Source organism: Aphelocoma coerulescens, chromosome 5 (assembly GCF_041296385.1).
Source record: "Aphelocoma coerulescens isolate FSJ_1873_10779 chromosome 5, UR_Acoe_1.0, whole genome shotgun sequence".
NCBI classification, from domain to species: Eukaryota; Metazoa; Chordata; class Aves; order Passeriformes; family Corvidae; genus Aphelocoma; species Aphelocoma coerulescens.
Window position 1 is genome coordinate 8,488,907 of NC_091019.1, and position 19,900 is coordinate 8,508,806.

General features: G+C 40.2%; 1 protein-coding gene across 5 annotated transcripts in view; it reads left to right on the forward strand.

Annotated features, from left to right (window-relative positions):
• The window catches only part of ANO3 (anoctamin 3), a 208,094-nt gene that overhangs the window by 52,583 nt on the left and 135,611 nt on the right, over positions 1–19,900 (forward strand). The window contains exon 1 of one of the 5 annotated variants that reach the window (XM_069016483.1): positions 1,480–1,703. The exons of 3 other annotated variants lie outside the window; for them this stretch is intronic. The gene's annotated coding sequence lies outside the window, so the exon portion shown is untranslated. Of the gene's footprint in view, positions 1–1,479; positions 1,704–17,430; positions 17,495–19,900 lie in introns of those variants that run through there. One more of the 5 variants, XM_069016484.1, reaches the window with a different exon arrangement.

Genomic DNA, 19,900 nt, shown 5'->3' on the forward strand with positions numbered 1-19,900 from the left:
TCTTAAACTAAAAACAAATCTTCTGCAAATGTTCCAAATCAACCCCAAATGTGGTCAGCTATCCTGAGGAGGTAAGTTTATTTTTTCCCCTTATGGTATCAATTGGATGTGTCAGCTGCGTGTTATGTAAGAGCAGGATTTGTTAAACTCTAAAAAAAGTGCTGGGGAATACCTCACCAGTTAGGATGCAATTTTTATTTTGCCCACCTTTCTATAAGAGCCCATGCACGGATGTATTGGTTTATATATGGTTGTTGAAAATGTTTTCATAGTGGAAAAACATTCTGAAACGAAAATAAAAAGTGTGTATCCATCTTGGTTGCTTAACTACACTGATATAGAAAAAGTAGTACAACTTTAGTAGTACAGACTGGCCATCAGTAAGGGGTGGCAATTATGTAATTTTTTTAGCAGATTGTATACTACGAGCCCCAGTCAGCTATGGGGAAGTTCTGCCTTTACTGTCAGAGGAAATCTGTTGTACATATTGCCCACAAATGGAGCCACAAACTTTGAGGGAATGCTGTAACCTGAGCTAGTTAAGTGGTTGAAATAATTTCTGATGAGTAAACAATGTTTGTATCCCTAAATGGAGAAGAGAATATAGATATTGCTAGATGCAGGTTAGAATATTTGAGTGAATGAACTTAGGAGGACCAAAACCTCCAGATTATTGTGGTAGGGAAAAAAAATTTAAAAATTAACCCCAAAACATTCTACAGGAATTGAACGATGCTATCATAAGACTTAGAATCCAGAGAGAATAATGTGAGCAGGGAGCAACAAGGAAAGAAATAATAACCTTTTAAGTTCGAATCTTTTGTTGTCTGGAAGGAGCCACATGGCATACATTCTAGAGAAAAGGGAAATTGTAACACATCTAGCATAGAAATGGGCCACATCAGGCTTGAATGTGCAACTTAGTGTCTTCTTGTAAAAACTTCTTGTAAAAAATTATCTCCAGTAAGGTTGAGACTCTAAGTTTTATAAAATACACAGAAACCAAAAAAGCTGGTGATGCAGCTCAGGGACATGGTGTGAGAACAGGGATGGAGGAGATGTAATACAAACTTAACTCACAACGTTGAGATTTAAATGCAGCTGTTACTGCATAAAGGAGGTGCAATTTTTACTTCGCTGCCCTTCACCTCAATAGGAACACCTTATGTCTTCTAAAGGGAAACAAGGAAGGCAGTAGGAATAGCAGAGCCAAGATGGTAACTGGGCTGGGGCCGGCACTCTCCTTCAGCGGGGCCCACACACACTTTCCCGCCGATTCCTGCTGACACAGTTCCCTTCCCCGGGGTGCGGGCGGAGGGGCAGCCACCGGCTCCGCACCCGTCCCTCGCCACCTCGGGCCCGGCGTTACCGCCTCTCCCCTCCCCATCAGGCGCTGCTGCGCCATTCCCTCGGCCTCCACTGCGCGGCAGGCCGGGCCGGGCCGGGCCGCGCCGCACCGCTGGGTTTCCGCCCCCCGCCGCCGCAGCCGGCGGGCTGGCAGTTCGGAGGCTGCTGTCCGCCAGGATGGTTCACCATTCGGGCTCCATCCAGTCCTTTCGGCAGCAGAAAGGTCAGTACGAACCCCGCTGTCCCCACGGCGGTCGTCGGGAAGCCCCGCGCAGCTGCCCGCTTTGCAGGTGCACAGGGAGGGGGCACACGGGTCTCGCCGCGATTTCCACGCAGTATCGCCCCGTGCGTGCCAGGTGCGTCCTATGTCCGTGCCTACACTCGTGCCTGTGGGTGTTCGCGTGCGGGCTGTAGCCCGGGTCCTGCTCTGGAGGCGCACTGATGCTATTGGATGCTTTACCGGGTGTCAAATAATGCGGCTGCAGCAGGGACCCCCGGTGGCGTGAGGTGGGCCGAGCCGCGCCACAGACCTCTCCGCGCCCCAGCTACTGAGGGCCGGAGGCCCCCGGTCCGGCCTTGACCCCACGTCGGCCCCGCCCCGCCCAAGTTTTTTTCCTGAAAAGCGGTGCTGCTTTGGTTCTCAACTGTTGTATAGGTGAATCTAGAGATGCCGATATGCGTGATACCGACAGGTCGTTCACCCTCTAGAGTTCACTGCAATTGTTACTAGGTTTGTTTCAGCTTTTAGTCTTCATATCATCCTGTTATCCAAATACAAAAGTAGAGGAAGAACATTAGCTGTAATTTTGTGATTGTAATATTAGCTGGTGTTTTAAGTGCAGGTACAACTTAGGTTCAATCTATGTATTGGGTTGTTTGTTTGTCTGGGATTTTAACTGCCAAACAGAAGCTCTTTGCTGGTCAGCAAATATAAAGGTAAATTTCCAGTTGTGATTACTATCATGTTAGGTAAATTAATCCACAAACACCAGAGGTTTATGTCCCAAAAGGAGACAGAGGAGTCCTGTTACTTTATTCGAATAAAGGGAGAGGCCATGGGGCATTCCCCTGGGATCTCTGAAATTTTTGGAGAGTGCAGCCTCCTATTTATTGTAATTTCCTGGCCACATTTCCCTCTCTCTTTCCCCATTGGCTGAGGTACTTGAGAGGTACAGACTTCCCGAAACGCCTAATACCTAAGACTCCCTTCTAATGTATAACCACCCCCTTTCCCTCTCCCCCCCCCACCCCCCCCCCATTTATTTGTAAAGACAAATCTCTTTCTTTCCATTCATCAATCAGTGGAATCCTTCCCATAGTTTCTTTTATCTCTCGGTACTAGTTTTATCTTCCAGCAGGCCCACAGCTTGTTTGTAAAGACAAGTCCCTCATTCCTTTCAATCACTTTAAAACCTGTATTGTGTTCATGTTAGAAAAAAGAAAATTCCCTCAATGAACTTTATTTATTTTTTCTTGGTCATGGAACCATTATTTTTACTATTTTTTTTCTCTCTAATTCTACTTTGGTGGATTAGGTGAACCAAGATTTCTCTCACTTTGTTCTCTTTCAGTCATTAACAAACTTTTTTTTTATTCTTATAGCATGCCATAAATTATGATAGGAAATGGTATTCTTTATACATAAATCATGAGGTTACTGGATTCTGCCTCATTCAAGTTCTTCTCTTTGACTGGTTAGTTGAAAATAAATAATTCAAAGCACTTATTCTATTCTGGTAATCCCATAATAAATTTACTTCTTTGTTCTAGAGGTTTTGCATTTAATGCTAGTCTTGTGTGCAGTAATGAGTGGTGCTGTCTCAGACTGTAAAAAGTCTAGTTTAGTCAGGTTCAAAGGTGATTAATTAGTATAAAAACATATTTTTTCAACTGTCAAGTCTACATTTATAAAAGCATTAGATGACTTGGAGCCACAGTGTTAGGCCTTACTTTTTCATAAGAAAATATTTCTTACATTACAGCAATGGTTAACAAGCTCCAGAATCGTTGTCATGGCCCTTCAGAAAAAATGCAGATGTTCTGTAATAATCTTTAAAAAACCTACTCCAAAACTAACTTTCAGTGTTCCAGTTCAACTTGAACTATGTTCAGGTTCTTTGCCTTATGACTGATGAAACTCTATGTTTGCACAAGTCATAAAACTGTGTAATAACTAAATGAGCTTTGCTAGTTACTTTTTGAGAGGAAGATTTTTGTTCTCATCTCCTTATTCCTGAAGAAATCCTGATCAAGGTACCTTGCCAGTCATCAGGCTTTGGAAAAGAGAGGATGCTCTCATGTAGCTATGTAACCTGTATATTACTGACTAACATGATTATCACTTTCCCAAACTTTTCAAATGCAGTGTGATATGTACAAAATGTACCTGAGTTCAGCCTCTGTTTTTCTCACCCTAAAGCTTTTATGAATGGGGGAGGACAGCATGTAATCTTGATCAAAAGGCTATAGCAAAACTAAGCAAACATACATTGTAATCAAGAATTCATCATTTTATCATGAGATATTTAGAAGAAGCTGAGCGTCTGTACTCTGAAGTTCATAGGCACTGATCTCAGAAGCAAAAGACATTGTGTCTTTTTTCTTTTAATTTAGTACTTTGTATCACTCTTTATTTAAAATTTAGTATTTTGGTTACTGTAATTTCTAACTTACTGTTGCTGAGATTTTGACTAAATGTTTGTTTTCTAGCTGCTCACAAAATAGTGCCCTAAATTCCCTTTTTTTTACAGAATCAGTGGTAATCTTCATGAAATGGCCAACTGCCCATCACAGCTGTGCCTTGTATGCTTCACTTGCTTAAAGACCAAGCTTCATTTCTTTGAGGGGATTGAAAGGGCATTATTTTTATGTGGATTCTCAGTCATATAGGAAAAACATACATCAGCAAATCTCCTAGTTCCAGAAAACAAATAGAAAATACTTTTAAACTCTTCAGAAACAGAACCTAGCTATTGCCAGGTAACATAATATTCAAATTCACTTGCTAAAGAGGAGTAACTTTTAAAATGGGAGACAATGGGGTAGAGAGCATTTTTTTTCCCTTACCTACTCTGAGTACTTGTTCTAGCTGAGAAGTTGTGGTTTCAGTACCAAAGCTGTTTTTACAAGGTTTGGAGGAATAAGAAGACTAAGTTCTCCGGTCTCTTGGATGTCTGGGAGCCTTCAACACGAAGGAGAGAAGAAAGAAAAAAACCCCTATTTATATCCCAAGGATTTGTTACTGTTTAGAATTTAGGTGTTGTTTTTCTTTAATTTATCTTTCCCTTGTTGACAGAGTGAGGAGGTGTTCAGGGTAGGAGGCTGCTGCCATCCTTTTGTCTTGCTCTTTGTTCAAATTGGGTACGCAGAGTGAAACCCTCAGTTTCAAAACCTACAGCAGAGCTCAATAGTTTTATAAAAAGACACAGAAAGGGTTGAAAAAATGAGTCTCATTCTTCTTCATCCCCATAATTCTTGGTCTTCTACTTGTATCCAAAGATAATGTCTATTGAGAAGAGCAGTGTTCTAGAGGTAGACTAATCTGTGTCTCTGCACAGCAGTGTGTTAGATCTGTTTAGCCATCTGTATAGTATTTTCTGGCTATTTTTAACCTCTGCTTTGGCAGAAACTGGTTTTCTGAAATTATTTCTCTCAGTAATATTCTCAGATAAAAACCCTATTATTAAATATATACCTTTATCGTTTTTACTTTTCCAAAAGGTGATGCAACCTATGGCCTCTGAGGAATTATGTCAGAGGAAAGGGAAAGAAATGTTTATTATTTACTAGATTCTTCCCAACCATCCTTTACAAAGAATAATCTTCTTCTTCAAACTTTAATATACAGGTTTGTTTAAAACTGCTAAGTAATTAGTAGTTATTCATACAGGAGAAATAAGATAATGTTGATAAGAACAAAGATAATCTCTGCAGGTATTTTGTAGTTTAGTAATTCCAGGGAAAGATAGCTAGTTAGGAATCACAATCTTTTAAGTGCAGGACATAAAAATATATCACAGCCTTATGGCAGATTTTGTGTTTTCCGTAATAGGTGCGAGACAGGTGCTAAGCAATTGTTTGTTTTATTAGGGAACTCTACTGAAAACTTATATTCTTCAGAAGGAAAAGCAACCGAATTTGCAAGAGGCTCTTGTAACAGATACTTGGTGGTTGGGTTTGAATAAACCTGTGTTTAGGGTGCAGATCAAGGCAACTACTATGCTTAAAATTTTAAACATCTAGGACTTTTGTCCTGATACACAGACTGAATTTTCCTGCATACTTTGCTGGGTGCTTTTATTAACTAGTGTTGTTTTTTTAATACCCCTATCAAAGCTTTTTTATGAGGGAATTCAGTTCCCTCATAAGAAAAGGAAAAAGAAAACATGTTTGTGCTTTAAAATTGAGTTGCTTTCATATTGGTGTATGAGATTTAAGAACGTGGACTGCAGATTGAAATCCAGTGGGTAACTTGGGGTGCTTCTCATGTTTCTTGTCAAGGAGTTCAATGTTTCCTGGTTCAGTGAGGCAGGAAGGTGTTAATCAACTTCAATATCCATTAAGTCTTTGAGAGTACTGATTTAGCCTCTCAAGGCTAAATAGCTTGGATTGAGACTTCTGAGGAAATCAGGGCTCTCTATAAAAGATGTATTTCTACATGTATTCCAATTCTCATCTTTTCCAAATATTTTGTTTCATTTGATATATTATCCACGTGAAGTTGTAGTGTGGTTTAGAGGGATTGAGGATCGGCTTGAGAATCTCCAATAGCTCTGCCTTCACAGGGGAGCTTGTTGCTTTATTAACTTTTTTGTTAAATCGCTTTGAGCTACTTTGAGAACCACTGTTGTTGTAGAGTAGAGCTAGCTGGTATGGTTGCTTTTCTCTGATTTTAAGATCTTAATGACCTGCATTCTAAAACAACTTGTGAAATTGATTTGCATTTCTTGTGAATTTAAATGAGAATTTGTAAACATCACATTTTTATATTGCTCCAGAGTTTTCAGTATTCGGGAACTTGGATTTGTGATTAAGAATCTCATGAAGAATTCTCCAAAGATGTTTGGTGCTTCTGTGGCATGAGTGAACCTAGCAAGCTTAATAATATGAAGAGTCTGCTGAAATTACTAGAAGATGGAATTCTGTCATACAAGTAATGAGAGAATGTGACCCTTCGCTACTGTTGTCCTGAGCAGAAAGGCCAAGTTTTCATGTCAGTGTGAATAAAGCAACTTATTTGGGCTTAGCTCTTCAATTTTCATTCCAAGGAGCACTAACATATACAGAAAATTTCAAAGCCATCCTCATCTTGACTCTGAAGGCTGAGAGCAGTGCAGCTATTAATACAGTCCCTTAAAACAATATCATATTTAAACAGTGTTACTTAAAATGTTCTTTCAGGGCGCTGATAAGCAAGTTTCAATGTTTAATATTTGCTCTTACTTCTTTTGCCTGATGCAACTGTTCAACCTAGGATGCACTCCATCTTTGTCACTCAGACACCTTTGAAGGGCCCATAATATGTCTTTTTATTCCAGATTGTGCTGTTGGGGGTTGTAACTACAAAAAAATATAGAGCTTTTTGAAAAAAAGCATTAAATATGACATATTAAACCTTACATTATGCAGGTGCATGAGTGCTGTAGAAATGAGTCAAATATAATTCTTTTTTTTCACTGAATGAGTATTTTAAATGAGAAAGCCAAGGATATCAGAAAATTTTGAGATGTCGCTTAACTCTATCTGGATACAGATGATAATGCTGTGATTAGATGTCTAGGCATTAACTTCCTACATTCTGATTTAAGTATAGCTTGATATAGTTGTATCTATGGACAAACCTTGTACCTATTCCACAGATTTTCAAAATTTCCTGAATAAGGACCTATGAAAATAGGCAACCCTCGCCACCACTCATTTTCTCTAGAACCCTCATCAGTTATATTTCATTGGGTATCACCACAAAATTGCAGGTTCCTTATCTGCCTTCATATTTTGATTTATTTATTCTGCTTTTTGTCATTTTTGAAATCTGATAAATCAGTATGATAAATTAAACAGCCCTGCCAGTTTATATTTTGTTGTAGTAGTATTTTGAATATATCAGTTTTTGTTGTAAAGTCTTGCAGCAAAATCAGCACTAGTCAACATATTTTTTGATTAGAGGTATTTTAAAGTTCTAACAGCTATGAGAAATTGAAACATTGTCTTCGCTAATAGTACCAAGAGCCTTGCATTACAGTTAATGCAGATGGCTAGGTAGTAACTGGGAAAGTAATGAAAAAAAATAGCCATCCATATTTTAGACATAGTGTGATAGCAGAAAGTAGCTATGCTAAATTCACAAGTCTGCTGAGCAACATGAAGATTACTTGTTTTCTGCTTTGGCCTGTCTAAGCTGAAGGGAGTGTCTGTGTTGTCTTGAGTCAAACCTGCAATGAGGTTTGCAGAAAACATTATACATGTGGTTACCCAGGTTACAAATCTTTACCAAACTTGTTCTGGAATTAGGTCAGTTCTATATATTCTACAGCATATGTTACAGTAGATTATTTTTCAGAGACAGGTGTAACTCAAAACCAAGCTGCAGTGTACAGCAATATGTTTTAACAACTCTGAGCTACAATGAATACAAATTCATCATTGTTTCCTCAGAAAGAGATTCTGAGTCTGCCTCAATTTGGATTATCATCTGGCTTGTGAGGGCTTTTAGCCAATGCAGTTACTTAAGGGAGGAATTGTTCATTTGTCTGACTGGTGAGGTCACAGTTTCATTCACAGTACATATGAGTATTTAAATGAGGTTTTGAAGAAACTGGTACCTTAAGTTGTCCTTTTGCACCATGTCTAATATTCACACGTCAGGCAAATAGCAACATCTATCATGTAGTGGTTTGATCTGCTTAAAGGTAGGGTCTTCTGAGGGGGAAAAAGGTACTGTGAAAGCATGCTGAAGTAGATTCCATCTGTAACTCAGGAAAAGGAAGTGTAGGTTGAGGAGTATCTGCAGAAATCCCTTTTGAACAACAAATTGCCATATGGTTTTCATTTATTTCTTTAGTAACAACACAGGACGAAGCCATACATGTTTTGTTGCTTCTTGTCTGTTGTTCTTACTGGATTCCTGTGTAGCCCCCTAGCACAAGAAGGATGCACAAACAAAGGAATTTAGAGTTTGCTCAAATCTGCATTGAAAAATTTGTAAGAACATCACAGTTGTTCAAGAGTTGTAGCTAGTCACATATGCTCCAGATAGCTCCTGTGATGATGGCAAGCTCTGGAGTGAGAATATGTTTGAACTGTCATATTATATTCTCTGCTTGTCGGATTCAGTAGAACTACTCTTGCTCAAGAATTTCCTTACTCCTTACTGTTTATTTGTTTAGTAGCTTCATCAATAGTATGTCTTTATAATCCAAAAGGTCTAATGTATTTAATATTTGCATTCTGTTATCTTTCTGATTCAATACACAAATAATAGCACTAGTTAGTGCTTTTAATTAATACTTTTTTTTTGTGGGAGGACAAAGTCTTTTTATAGGTGTGGGCTCGTTTGTTGTCTGTCCTGGTTTAAAGGACAGGTGTCTGCCAAGGAAGGCGGGAACCTCCCTTGGAATGGAAAATGTGACCCCCTTCCCCCCAAATTACTATAACTTTGAAATTACAGGGCTTTCAGGCAAAGATATGGGAAAAGGAATAAGAGTTCTTTACTGGTGTATATATGTATGTATAACAAGACAAACAAACAACACCACTGGCAGCAACAACAAACAAAACCAGAAGCCCAGTAACAACCTTCTGTTGGCTCTCAGGCCCTTTCCCCTTGGGTGCAGTTCTGCTCACAGCTGGCAGGGGCACTGGTGGCTCCCAGCCGGGCAGGGCGGGAGCGATGATTCCCCCACACCTGCAGGGGGCGCTGTGGCGCAAGCTCGGCCGCCTCTCTGTAAGTGGGTGATGGCGGGCAGGCTGGCGGGAGAGATAGGAAAGGGGCTTCGTCTACAAACCCACAGGGGCAGCTGGTCCCAGTGCCCCTTCAGATGGCAAAATGGTCTCTAGCAGGAACCTCAGAGCAGCAGCTGGAACGGCAGAGGCAGGCACACCTGGGGTGGCAAACAAAAATGTAGCAGAAACTCTGCAGCCTTATCAGAAACCAAGGGGTGTCCTGGCAGGCAGGGGGTGTTGAGTTGAAGTGTATTGAGAAACCTGAATCAGCAGCAGAAAACAGTGGGGCTGGGCAGCAGCAGCCACGCTCCTGCAAGCAGCTGGGAGATGCTCCCTTTGGAGGGGGTTGGGGGTCAGGGTCCTGGGTTTTCCCCTGAGGCACCCGAGCAGATGGTGGGGGTCCTTTGCAGTGAGATCAGGTGTTGAAAAAAGGTTCAAGTTCAATGGCCACTCTTAGAAGCAAAGGCTCATCTGTAGTAGGAGAAGCAGTAAAGAGCTGGACTCTGGTGGTAGCAAATTCTAGCTGTGGTAGCAACAACTTGACTGTTCCCCTCCAGTCCCAAGAGTGAGAGAGAGCAAGGAGCTGAGCCCAGGCCCCTCACCCCCCAGCCAAAATCTCCTGGTATCTCTGCACTTGCCAAGAGAAAGCCCCCCAGCTAGGAGGGTAGCCAACTGCACCCTTCCCCCTCCTCCTTCTCCCAGCCACATTCTTTGTCTCTTAGGCAACAAATGGGAGAAAATTCCCTGAGAGAAAGAAAAGAAAAAAAAAAGAAAAAAATCCTAACCTCCAACACAGTCCTTTAGCTTCCTTTTTGGTGTGGTTACTTTAAAGGTAACTTAATAGTATGAGAAAGTAGCAGCAAAAAAACAGAGGGGATCAAACAGTGAAAATATTGGGAGAAGCAGGCAATCCTAAGAGTCTCCAGCATTTTTGAATGAGTTGAGAGATCATAGGGAGGAATTTTTAAAACACATGCACAAAAAATTAAAAAACCCCAGATATAGATAGGTGTGTATTGATGAAGAGATCTGGAAATGGTAAGTGGGTGGGTAAGTAGATAGATAAAACAATACCAGTTGGTGAAAGCAGATTTAAGCATAATGAGCAGGCTTCCCTGTGTGAGCAGCACTCCTTAGCTGGTCATGCTGAAGTAGGACTGTACACCAGGGATTTCCAGATATCACAACAGAGCCCTCTTCACATAAAGCCATTTCAGCAGCACCAGCTTCCAAATTCCCTTGCTAAAAGAAAGGGGACAAAGTAACTTAGAGCGACAAAGTTCAAATTTTGAAGAAGGTGGTACTGTGGGTGTATGTATGCGTGCATAGAGCCAAACACTTCGGCAAGAGAAATTCAGTACCATCTAAATGCAAAATCTGTATGTCTGAATATTCTGCAGAAGCTGGTTCTTTCAGGTGACCTGTGCAAGAAACTGCAAGACCTATGCATTACCATTTGGTCTCACATAAAATAGTTCTGGGTTTGTATTACAGAGTTGAATCATGGCAAAAAGTACTGCTGGATTTTGAATGGTCTCAGTGAAGAGGACTGAGGACTTATATTCCTCTTGTGGAGAAAACTTGCATTTTGTTGATACATTTAATTATATATTTTTTTATATTTTTATATATTGTAAAAGCTTGCTTTTGATATATATTAAGCATTCAATAAACATTTGTATATCTCTGAATGTTGATCTTTTCCAGAGAAATATTTCTGTATTTTCAAAATTATTTAGCTGAAATTCCACTGAGGAATGTCACACTTGAGGGACTTAGAATTGTTCACAATTGTTACAGTGGGGATTCTGTAACACTCGTATCAAACAAGGAGGGCCATGGAAAAGTAATATATATGGACCGATTCTTGGTAGATGGTTCAGAGATGTTTATTTCCCCAGCCGCATGGCCCGGGCTCTGCCGAGGAACAGTTACAGTCACGGGACCCGAGGGTCCTTGCCCGTGCAGGGGAACACAAAACAACCAATGAGGAACGAGGCTGACCAGGGGCTAGGGAAACCCCGTGTCTTCCCTCTAGGGCTTCTCTCCCAGGGCTACATGGCAGGGGGGAAGGGACCCTGACATTTCACCCGTTTATTTTTAACAAAAGAGATTTAAAACTTAACATTGAAAACAACTGGATAAACATAACAAGAACAGTTTCAAAACAAAACAAGCCACCCTCCTGAGTCTTTAAATGTCCAAACAGATTCTCCGGAACATCTTAAGGCTGACAGAAGGGAGATGGGACTCTCCGGGCATGCTTTGTGAGGAAACTGAGGCAGGAGAGGGTTTAATTTCTTCCCTCCCCCTTTTATCCCCCACTCGGCATTGGAAAGGGATTCTTGGGGAAACAATTGGCAAAGGCATGGTTTTGTGAGGGAAACCATGGATGAAAAAACAGATTGGGAATACACTGGGGGTAATAGGATATAGAGTAAAAGGGAAAGGTGGGATTAGGAAAGGGAGACTGTAGGGGGGGTTTACATGTCTAACATGACTATGATTTTTAGCATATATACTGCCTTTTACAGAAACACCATCAGGCCCAGTGACCTCTGATGCTTGTAACCCTTTTCTACCTTGTACAATTTTGAATTCCACCACCTCTCCATCTCCCAAGCTTGGGATGTATTTTTCAGGGCTATTCTTTTTAATAGCAGTTCTTTGTCACATCTTGTTATAAAACCATAATTTTGTTTAACATGATACCATTTTACTTTTCCTTAAACTTTAGCTACGGTGATTTTTTCCTTTTTCTGAGTGGCTGCTGTTTTCTGTCTCGCTGCATTTTTGCTTTCTCTTTCTCTTGCTCCTGTGTTGGAATTGCCAGGGCTGCTAGTGCTGCCGGGGCCGGTGGAGCTGCTCGTGCCTGCGTGCTCTTCCCGGTGTCGCATTTGGGGCTGTGTGGGCCGGGCTGGGCCGCGCTGCTCAGTTCTCTGCGCTCCGCCACTTCTGCTCTCAGCTGCGCTGCCACTTCTCTTGGTCAGGCGTTCACGAGGCTCGCTCCACCACGTGCTGCAAGGGGCTGGGCGGGCACCACTGGGTCATGCCGCTCCCCCCGCGCCTCGCTCCGCTGCCAACACTGCAGCTCGCGTGGCTCCGCCTGCATGTGGGAACTGCCTCGCTGCTGCTCGGAGAGGGCTGGGTCCACATGGCCTGGGTCGGATGGACTCTGAGGCAGGCTTCCCTTCGCCAGGACACAGCTGACATTGCTCAACAGTCTCGGTAATTAAATAATAGTCACGAAAATACTCTTCCATTGGCATATATTTTGACTCAAAAATCAACTGTGTCCAAACCGTGTTCCAAAAGTCTTTGGTAAGAATTAAATCCCAAGAAACATAGAAAAAGTTCTTAAACAACCATGCCAGGAAGTGTTTCAGTTCCTTTTGAGCTTGAATTTAGCTAAAATTTACAAATCGTTGTTCAAGAATCTTTTCAAGTTTAAGGTAAATGTCCATATGCGGCTCTGAGAGCCAACAGTCTTTCCACGGTTCCTCCATAGTTTAGATATGGAATAACAAAACAAAATCAAGAAGAGGAATCCAAAGTTTCTTACTTACACATCAGTTGCTTAGGGATCGGGGATCGTTCTGCTCGCAATTCCCTACCATTTGTTACAGTGGGGATTCTGTAACACGATGTATCAAACAAGGAGGCCCGTGGAAAAGGAATATATATGGACCGATTCTTGGTAGATGTTTCAGAGATGTTTATTTTCCCAGCCGCATGACTGAGGATCTGCCGAGGAGCAGTTACAGTCACGGGACCTGAGGGTCCTTGCCCGCGCAGGGGAACACAAAACAACCAATGAGGAACGAGGCTGACTGGGGCTAGGGAAACCCCATGTCTCCCTTCTAGGGCTCCTCTCCCAGGGCTACATGGCAGGGGGGAAGGGACCCCGACACACAATCAAATTTTCTAAAAGATTTTTCAAAGGTGCAGGTGAGTGCTCTGTCAGGGCTTTTGATAGCGCTTGGCTATCTAACAGGAATTGCTAGGAGTCATGTACCTAATGCTGTTTGCAAGGTTTTGGAATATTTTAAAAAGCTGACCCTTAGTACCTAAACCATTTTAAAAACAGGTCTGTTTACCAGAAAATTCAATAATTTCTTAAAAATATGTATTTTGACCTGAATAGGTGCCCCTAGTTCCATCATTTATAGATGTGTTTGTTATATGGTCATGGCTACACCCAGAGTTGGTCCTGAATTTTGACTTGGGCAAGCTGCAAGCTTCGGTACAAGTCATGTAGTCTCCTGAGGACCATTGGTAGATAGTGTGTTTGTGCATGTATCATTGAAGCAACTGCAAACTAAAGATGTAAAAGCTATGGAACCCTGTCAGCAGCTCTCTGCTCTCTACAGACTGGAGAGTTCCTGCCTAAGCATGCAGGAGATATCACTGGATGTAGGGGTAGAAGAGTATCTGAAGACTGTAAATGACGTGTTAGAGGAGGAATGACTTCAGGGAGAGAGAAATCAAGATGCTTTAGGACCATCAATTTACAACCACTACAGAAGATTTTTGTATTATGCAAAAGCAAGGATTTTCCAGATAACGTGGTTACATTATAAGCAGATGCTGTACATTCACCAAGCACCAGTGCATGTCTCTTGCTATTGTGAAGTGCCTTTGTACAGAGAGTTCATTAAAAAAAGGAGGAGAAGGACTTTCAGAAACAAAAAAAGTCTAGAGGAATAAATGCTTGAATTAATGAATGAGTAATAAAAAGATGCTGAAACATGTTCCTGTTAGTAATTCACACTGTCAGGATATGCAGGACTTTGAAGTTCTTGTTTCAGAAATCCAGCATCTAAATAAAATGGAAAAACAGAGTGGAAAAACAACCTGTCATAAAAAAGTAGTTCTCATTTCTGCTGTCCTTCCTGAAGTGTAGTTGGACTCAAAAGATATTTCACAGTGATTGATTTGATAACTACCTTGAGTATACTTGAACTTAAATAAAACTTTGCCATAAAGGTCTAGTGGATGTAGTCTGCACAGAAGCCCCAAAAACCCTCACTGATAACAGTAGGATTACAGTGGATGTACTGGAGATTCTGATTGGATTTACTCTTATGGATTATGCTTTTATTAGCTGTGAATAAGAAATGATGCCTTCTGTATTGCATTAGCAAATGTAAATAGTGGATGAAGAGGAATTAATAAGATTGCTTTAGCCATGCTCCAAAATGATAAGGAGAATAGGCTATCAAGGTGAGAATAGTACTTCCAAGTTTTGACTCTGATCTTTATCTCCTGGACTGACAGAGGTTTGTCCACATCTGAGGCATGAAACAAATACCTTTTAGGATATTACTTTGAATTAAATATAATGTGTTGGTAGGGAATAATCAAAACTTTCTATTTTTTTGTGGTGTCAGAAAGGAGCATCTCCAACTTTAGATTACTTTATATTGTGGGAAATCTCAAAGTAAACCTGAGATTGACTTGTATTCAATCTCAGGCATAAAAAAATTTTGAAATATGAATTCATAAATGCTTGTACTTTAAGTGAAGTGTTTTCTTTAGAGAGAAAAATTATTTTTCATGTTGTGGTGACAAGGATCTGTTTGTCAGTCTGGCTGGCCTGTTTTCCATCTTGGCTGCCACTTGCAGCTTTTTGTCGAATTTTGGCATGTTGGTTCTGGAGTGTTGTCTGAGGGGCCTACTAGTGCCATCATCTAGTTCATGTATAATCTATTAGACATTAGTAATTTCATACCTATGGCCATCATAGGTATTTCCTGTCAGTCTTTTCTGCCTAAGCAGAAGGAATTCAAATTTCTTGCAGCCTGGAATGGAAAGAAGGCAAAGCAAGGCATCAAGTAATGGATTAAACTGGCTATTCAGCATTTTTTCCTTTACCTTTTTTAGGGAAAAAAAATGAAGAGAGAAGTGCTTTCAAAACAACTATCCCTTTAATTTTGAAAAGCATTTATACCAGTGCTAAACTCTGTCTGAGGCTTTCTGATTTCCTTTTCAACTTTCCAGTATTTTGTGTAGAAGACTATGGTAGTAGGAGCAGTATATGACAAGTATCTGTTATTTTGTGCTTCCTGGAGTCCTTGCATGGGCTTCTGAAGAGACAGGGAAGCAATAAGTGGCTAAAAAGAAGGTCAAATTTTTTGTAAATTTGCATATGTGAATATGTTGAATATATGAAGCTGTTTCTTCTACTGCACTCATCTGGGGATCCTTTGTGTGACACTGGGGCCTTAAAATAGCCCATTTCTACATGGTTATGAGATTTTTAGTTCATTTCCAGCATGCTTGTCAAGCTGCCAAATGTCCATTTATATTTTATATATCTGATATATGTGTCCATACTTCAGGGAAAGGAAGCAGCGATGAGCACAAGGATGCTTCAAACCACAACTGTTACATTACTTATGTGAGTATTATTATGCAGAGAGAAATGATGACAGCTGAATTCACATCAGCAGCTTTGTCCAGAACATTTCATAGATTTCATCAAGAATATCCTCAAAGTGTATACTTTCATGAAAAATGCATTTAGTTAGACTTCTGGTTTACTTTAGCCTCTTTTATCTTCATTAGAGTAATTTCCTCATCTTTTTTCTCTCTTCATTTGAAATAAACTGTTTTCAGGAGGTGAAGGGCTGGAGGGCAGAGGGGCAGCACTCCATTTTGTTGCTGCTATTTTCATTTGTTTACTTATTGTTAGGTGATTACAGAATATAGTTTCCACTAGAAACTGTGTATTAATGTGGTTTTGGTTATGTGGTGTCTTTCCTATGCTGCTTTGCTTTTGTCAGAAAAATTAATCCACGATGTCAGAGGTTTATGTCCAAAAAGGAGACAGAGGAGCTCTGTAACTCTATTTGAGTAAAGGGAGAGGTGGCCATGGGGCATTTCCCATAGGGTCTCTCAAATTGTTAGAGGATGCAGCCTCCTTTTTATCCTAATTTCCTGGCTGCATTTCCCTCTCTCTTTCCCCACTAGCTGAGGTACTTGAGAGGTACAGACTTCCAGAATCACCTAATACAGACTCCCCTTCTAATGTGCATTCCCCACCCCCCCTCGCCCCCCTTATACTTTGTGTCTCTGTTCTTTTTCTCTAAGTCCAGGAATTTAGTGTGGCCTTGGATGAGCAACAGTCTGTGTCAATTAGTGGAATTCCTATGGAATTTATGGTTCCTCCCATTGCTTCTTTCACCTATCAGTATCTGGCTTTACCTACCAGCAGGCCCACAGTTTGTAAACACACCTCCCTCTCATTCCTTTCACTTATGTTCCATGTCTTCATTTTTTTTTGGTCATGATCTATCTTTTGTAGAAATAAGGTTTTCCTCACTGATTCTGTTGAAATATCATTTTATACTTTCCTAAGTCACTGCAAAATGCTTCTTCCTAAAAATGGGATATAAATATTGGATGACAATACATTTTATGCTACACAGTAATTGCTGAATGTTCCAGTTTGGCCAAATTTTGAAATATATCCTCTGAGAGAAGGCACAACCACCCCTCCCACACACAAATTTTCCTCGAAGGAAAGTGAAGGAGATAAAACTATTTATTTAACAAACACATGGGAAAGGAAAATAATGCTAAATAATAAAATCTTTCGCTGTGGAGGAAAAACCTGGGAAAGTGTTAAGAGTCCTCCCTTTGGTCTCCTCAGAGCTGGGGCTTGGCCCAGGGCCAGGCCCTCTGTGCCTGGTGGAAAGTCCTCCTGATGTGCTCTGAGGTTGAAAGCAGTCCAGTAGAAAGGGGAGAAAATCTGGAATTTCAGGGAAGAAAAAACAAAGTTCAACTCTCAGTCTCCCTCCAGGGAAAAAGAAACTGAACAACTGGCCAAAAGCTGACTGGAAAGCAGCAAGCCGGCTGCTTCCTTGCTCCCCTGCTGCAGCTGGGGAAAAAAACTGCTATCTCTGTGTGACCTTGAACAAGCTGCAAACTGCTTTGAGAAAGTTTTGCTCAGTTTTTCCTTCCCCCTCTCAGGCTCAGTTCAGAGGCATAGAAAAGCACAAAGTTAATTTCTGGGCATGGGCAGCGATATGGGATACACATCATAAAGTCACCCCAAGACACTGAGTTATCAATTCTGTGGTTTTTTTTGGTTTTTTTTTTAATACTTGCTAAAACTAGTCAGGTAGCAGATCAGAACCTATATTACTGTTGCAAGTTTTCTGCAAGTAATTCTGGATGTTGCTGGACAAGTGAGCTTCTAGAGGTAAGTGTTGAAAAAAAGCTTTTAATTATATCTTTCTAATAAGAATTTGCTTTTTTTTAGAATTTATTTTTCCTAAGTATTGGTATCAGGGTTACTAATAAGATTATAACTGCATATTGTTGTATTCTAAGAAGTGAGCCAAAGTAATACATTTGATGAGAAAACTTTATTATCTGTCAACAGAACAGTATAGTTTTAGGGTGTTGTTTTGCTTGCAGATTGTGTGAATTTTAAAGTTAGCTCTGATGGTCCAGTTTTCTTCAGATTTGTAAAATATGCTTTTATTTTTCATTTTTCACAATAAAAAATACCTAAGAATCTGACCAAAAATTACCATTCGTCGATAGTAGTCAAAAAAATCTGAAGATAGTAGTCAAAAAAATCTCCCTCTTTCCCTCTGTGTTATTTTTTTTTCCTTTTTTTTAAAATTAGTCTAATAATCTGGGCATCCAATAAGTAAATACTCTATCACACTGCATTATAGAAGCATATGGAGACTGAAATACTGATGGTTCCTATCCAAGAGTCTGAACTGAAGGGAGGAAAGGTCTGGGCGAAGAAAGGCTTGAGAGACTGGGAAAGGGCAGAAGATCTAATCCTGCTAGTTATATCTATGGTAATGATGCCTTTCCTTGGTCTTAAGATCAAGAGTCAAACACGGTTAGAAGGGAAAAAGGGATTTTACCTTGGTATTTAATTTAAGGATCCTTAGGTGCACTACGTCCAGGTCAAACGAACCTCAATGCACACTGCAATGCACACCCCGCAAAAGATCTGGTATAACATTATAGGTCTTACTAATTAGCATATCTACCAAAGATTCCCCAATGGGAGGCTCAAGTGAGCCCCCCTCCCCAAGGAACCTTCCCCTGGATCGTTCTGTCTTAGTTTACAAAATGTGTTCTGCAGAGGACCTTAGGGTCTGGGGCACACTGATCCCTACCTACGAAGCTTCTAAAATGTTTAGTCTCTCAGCTTGACAAACAAGTCCAAGAATGTAGGCAAAAAGCACTAAGAATACAGAAGTTGTAAAAGATATAACAGGGGTATAAAAGAAAAGGCAAAAAATCATCATGGCATCAATAATAATTTTTCCCAATGCAGGAAAAAATAGTGCTCTTCAGAATAGGAAATAACACTCAAAAATACCATATGTGACGTTATTCTATAAAATGTTATTGTTTTGTGATCTTCTTATCTTCTTATTTTTCTCTCAGTTTAATGCAAATTTGCTTTGTCAATTTTTTATAAAATTGTATTGGAGGTTAGGAGTTGCATCAATTTTAGTTCATGAGAAAGGAAGTCTTGAGGATGGCACTAGGGAGTATGTGACAATTGCTTAAGGAACAGAGCTGTTTTACAGTCTCATGATTGTATGTTCTGAATGAATATAAGATGCTAAGTAAATTTTCCACAGTGCATTTTTCATTGCAGGAAGTCATGCAAAGACTCAGTCTGTAATGGTGGGAAACTGATTGTTCTACATGAAGTACAATTTCTTGGTAAGCAGGTGGTTTTTGCATACAATTGCCATCTTGCTCTATTTGGAAGGTGTTGTTTCTTTGAGAGTAGTTGCAGTTGGAGTATTGCATGCTTCTGTAACTGCAGAGGTCACACATATTTGTCTATGGCCAAGTTGTCTGAAATGGACGTGCACATTTTTAGTAAAAAAGTGCAGGAAAGCCAGCACTTATCAATAGATTACTTAGGAAAACCGAAGGTTGTAGAGAAACAGCTCAGAATTTCCATTTCTTCAGTTCTATAAAACCTTTGCTTTTTTTATGCTTAATTTAAAAAACAAATTTGCATATATACTATTAAGAATTAGATACTTGAACAGTAAAATATCCCTTACAAACACTATCAGTATAAAGAGATCATCTGCCTTATCAGCTTGCAGTATTAATCTTATAGATATGGAAGTTAAGCTTTGTAGTTTGAGAGGTGGAACTTTGAATAACAGCCACCATTAATTTGCTGGATATCTGACTAGCAAAGGTAAGTTTCTTTCAGGAGGCTCTTTAAAAGCGGGTATGGTTGTGTCAAAAAGATGTCTCTGTTCCTTTGCATCTTTTATTTTCTTACTTCTTTTCTCTGCTAGTTTGCAGAATTTGTGAGATTCATATTTGACCATTTTTGACTTCTTATTGTCCCTTCTGTTCCCATATTTTGAACCTTCATCATGAATGAATAAAAAATCTTCTGTCTTCATTCTGCTGTAGTTGCTGTATTAGCTTAACTCTTTACTCTCTTACTCTGAGGAAAGCTTCCAGGACTTTATAAGAAATTAGGTCAGAAAATGTCTCTGGAGGCATCTAGACTAAAACTCCGCTCCATCAGCCCAACTTTGAAACTAGGTCAGATTGCTCAGGGCCTTATCCAGTCAGGTTTTGAAAACCTGTTCCA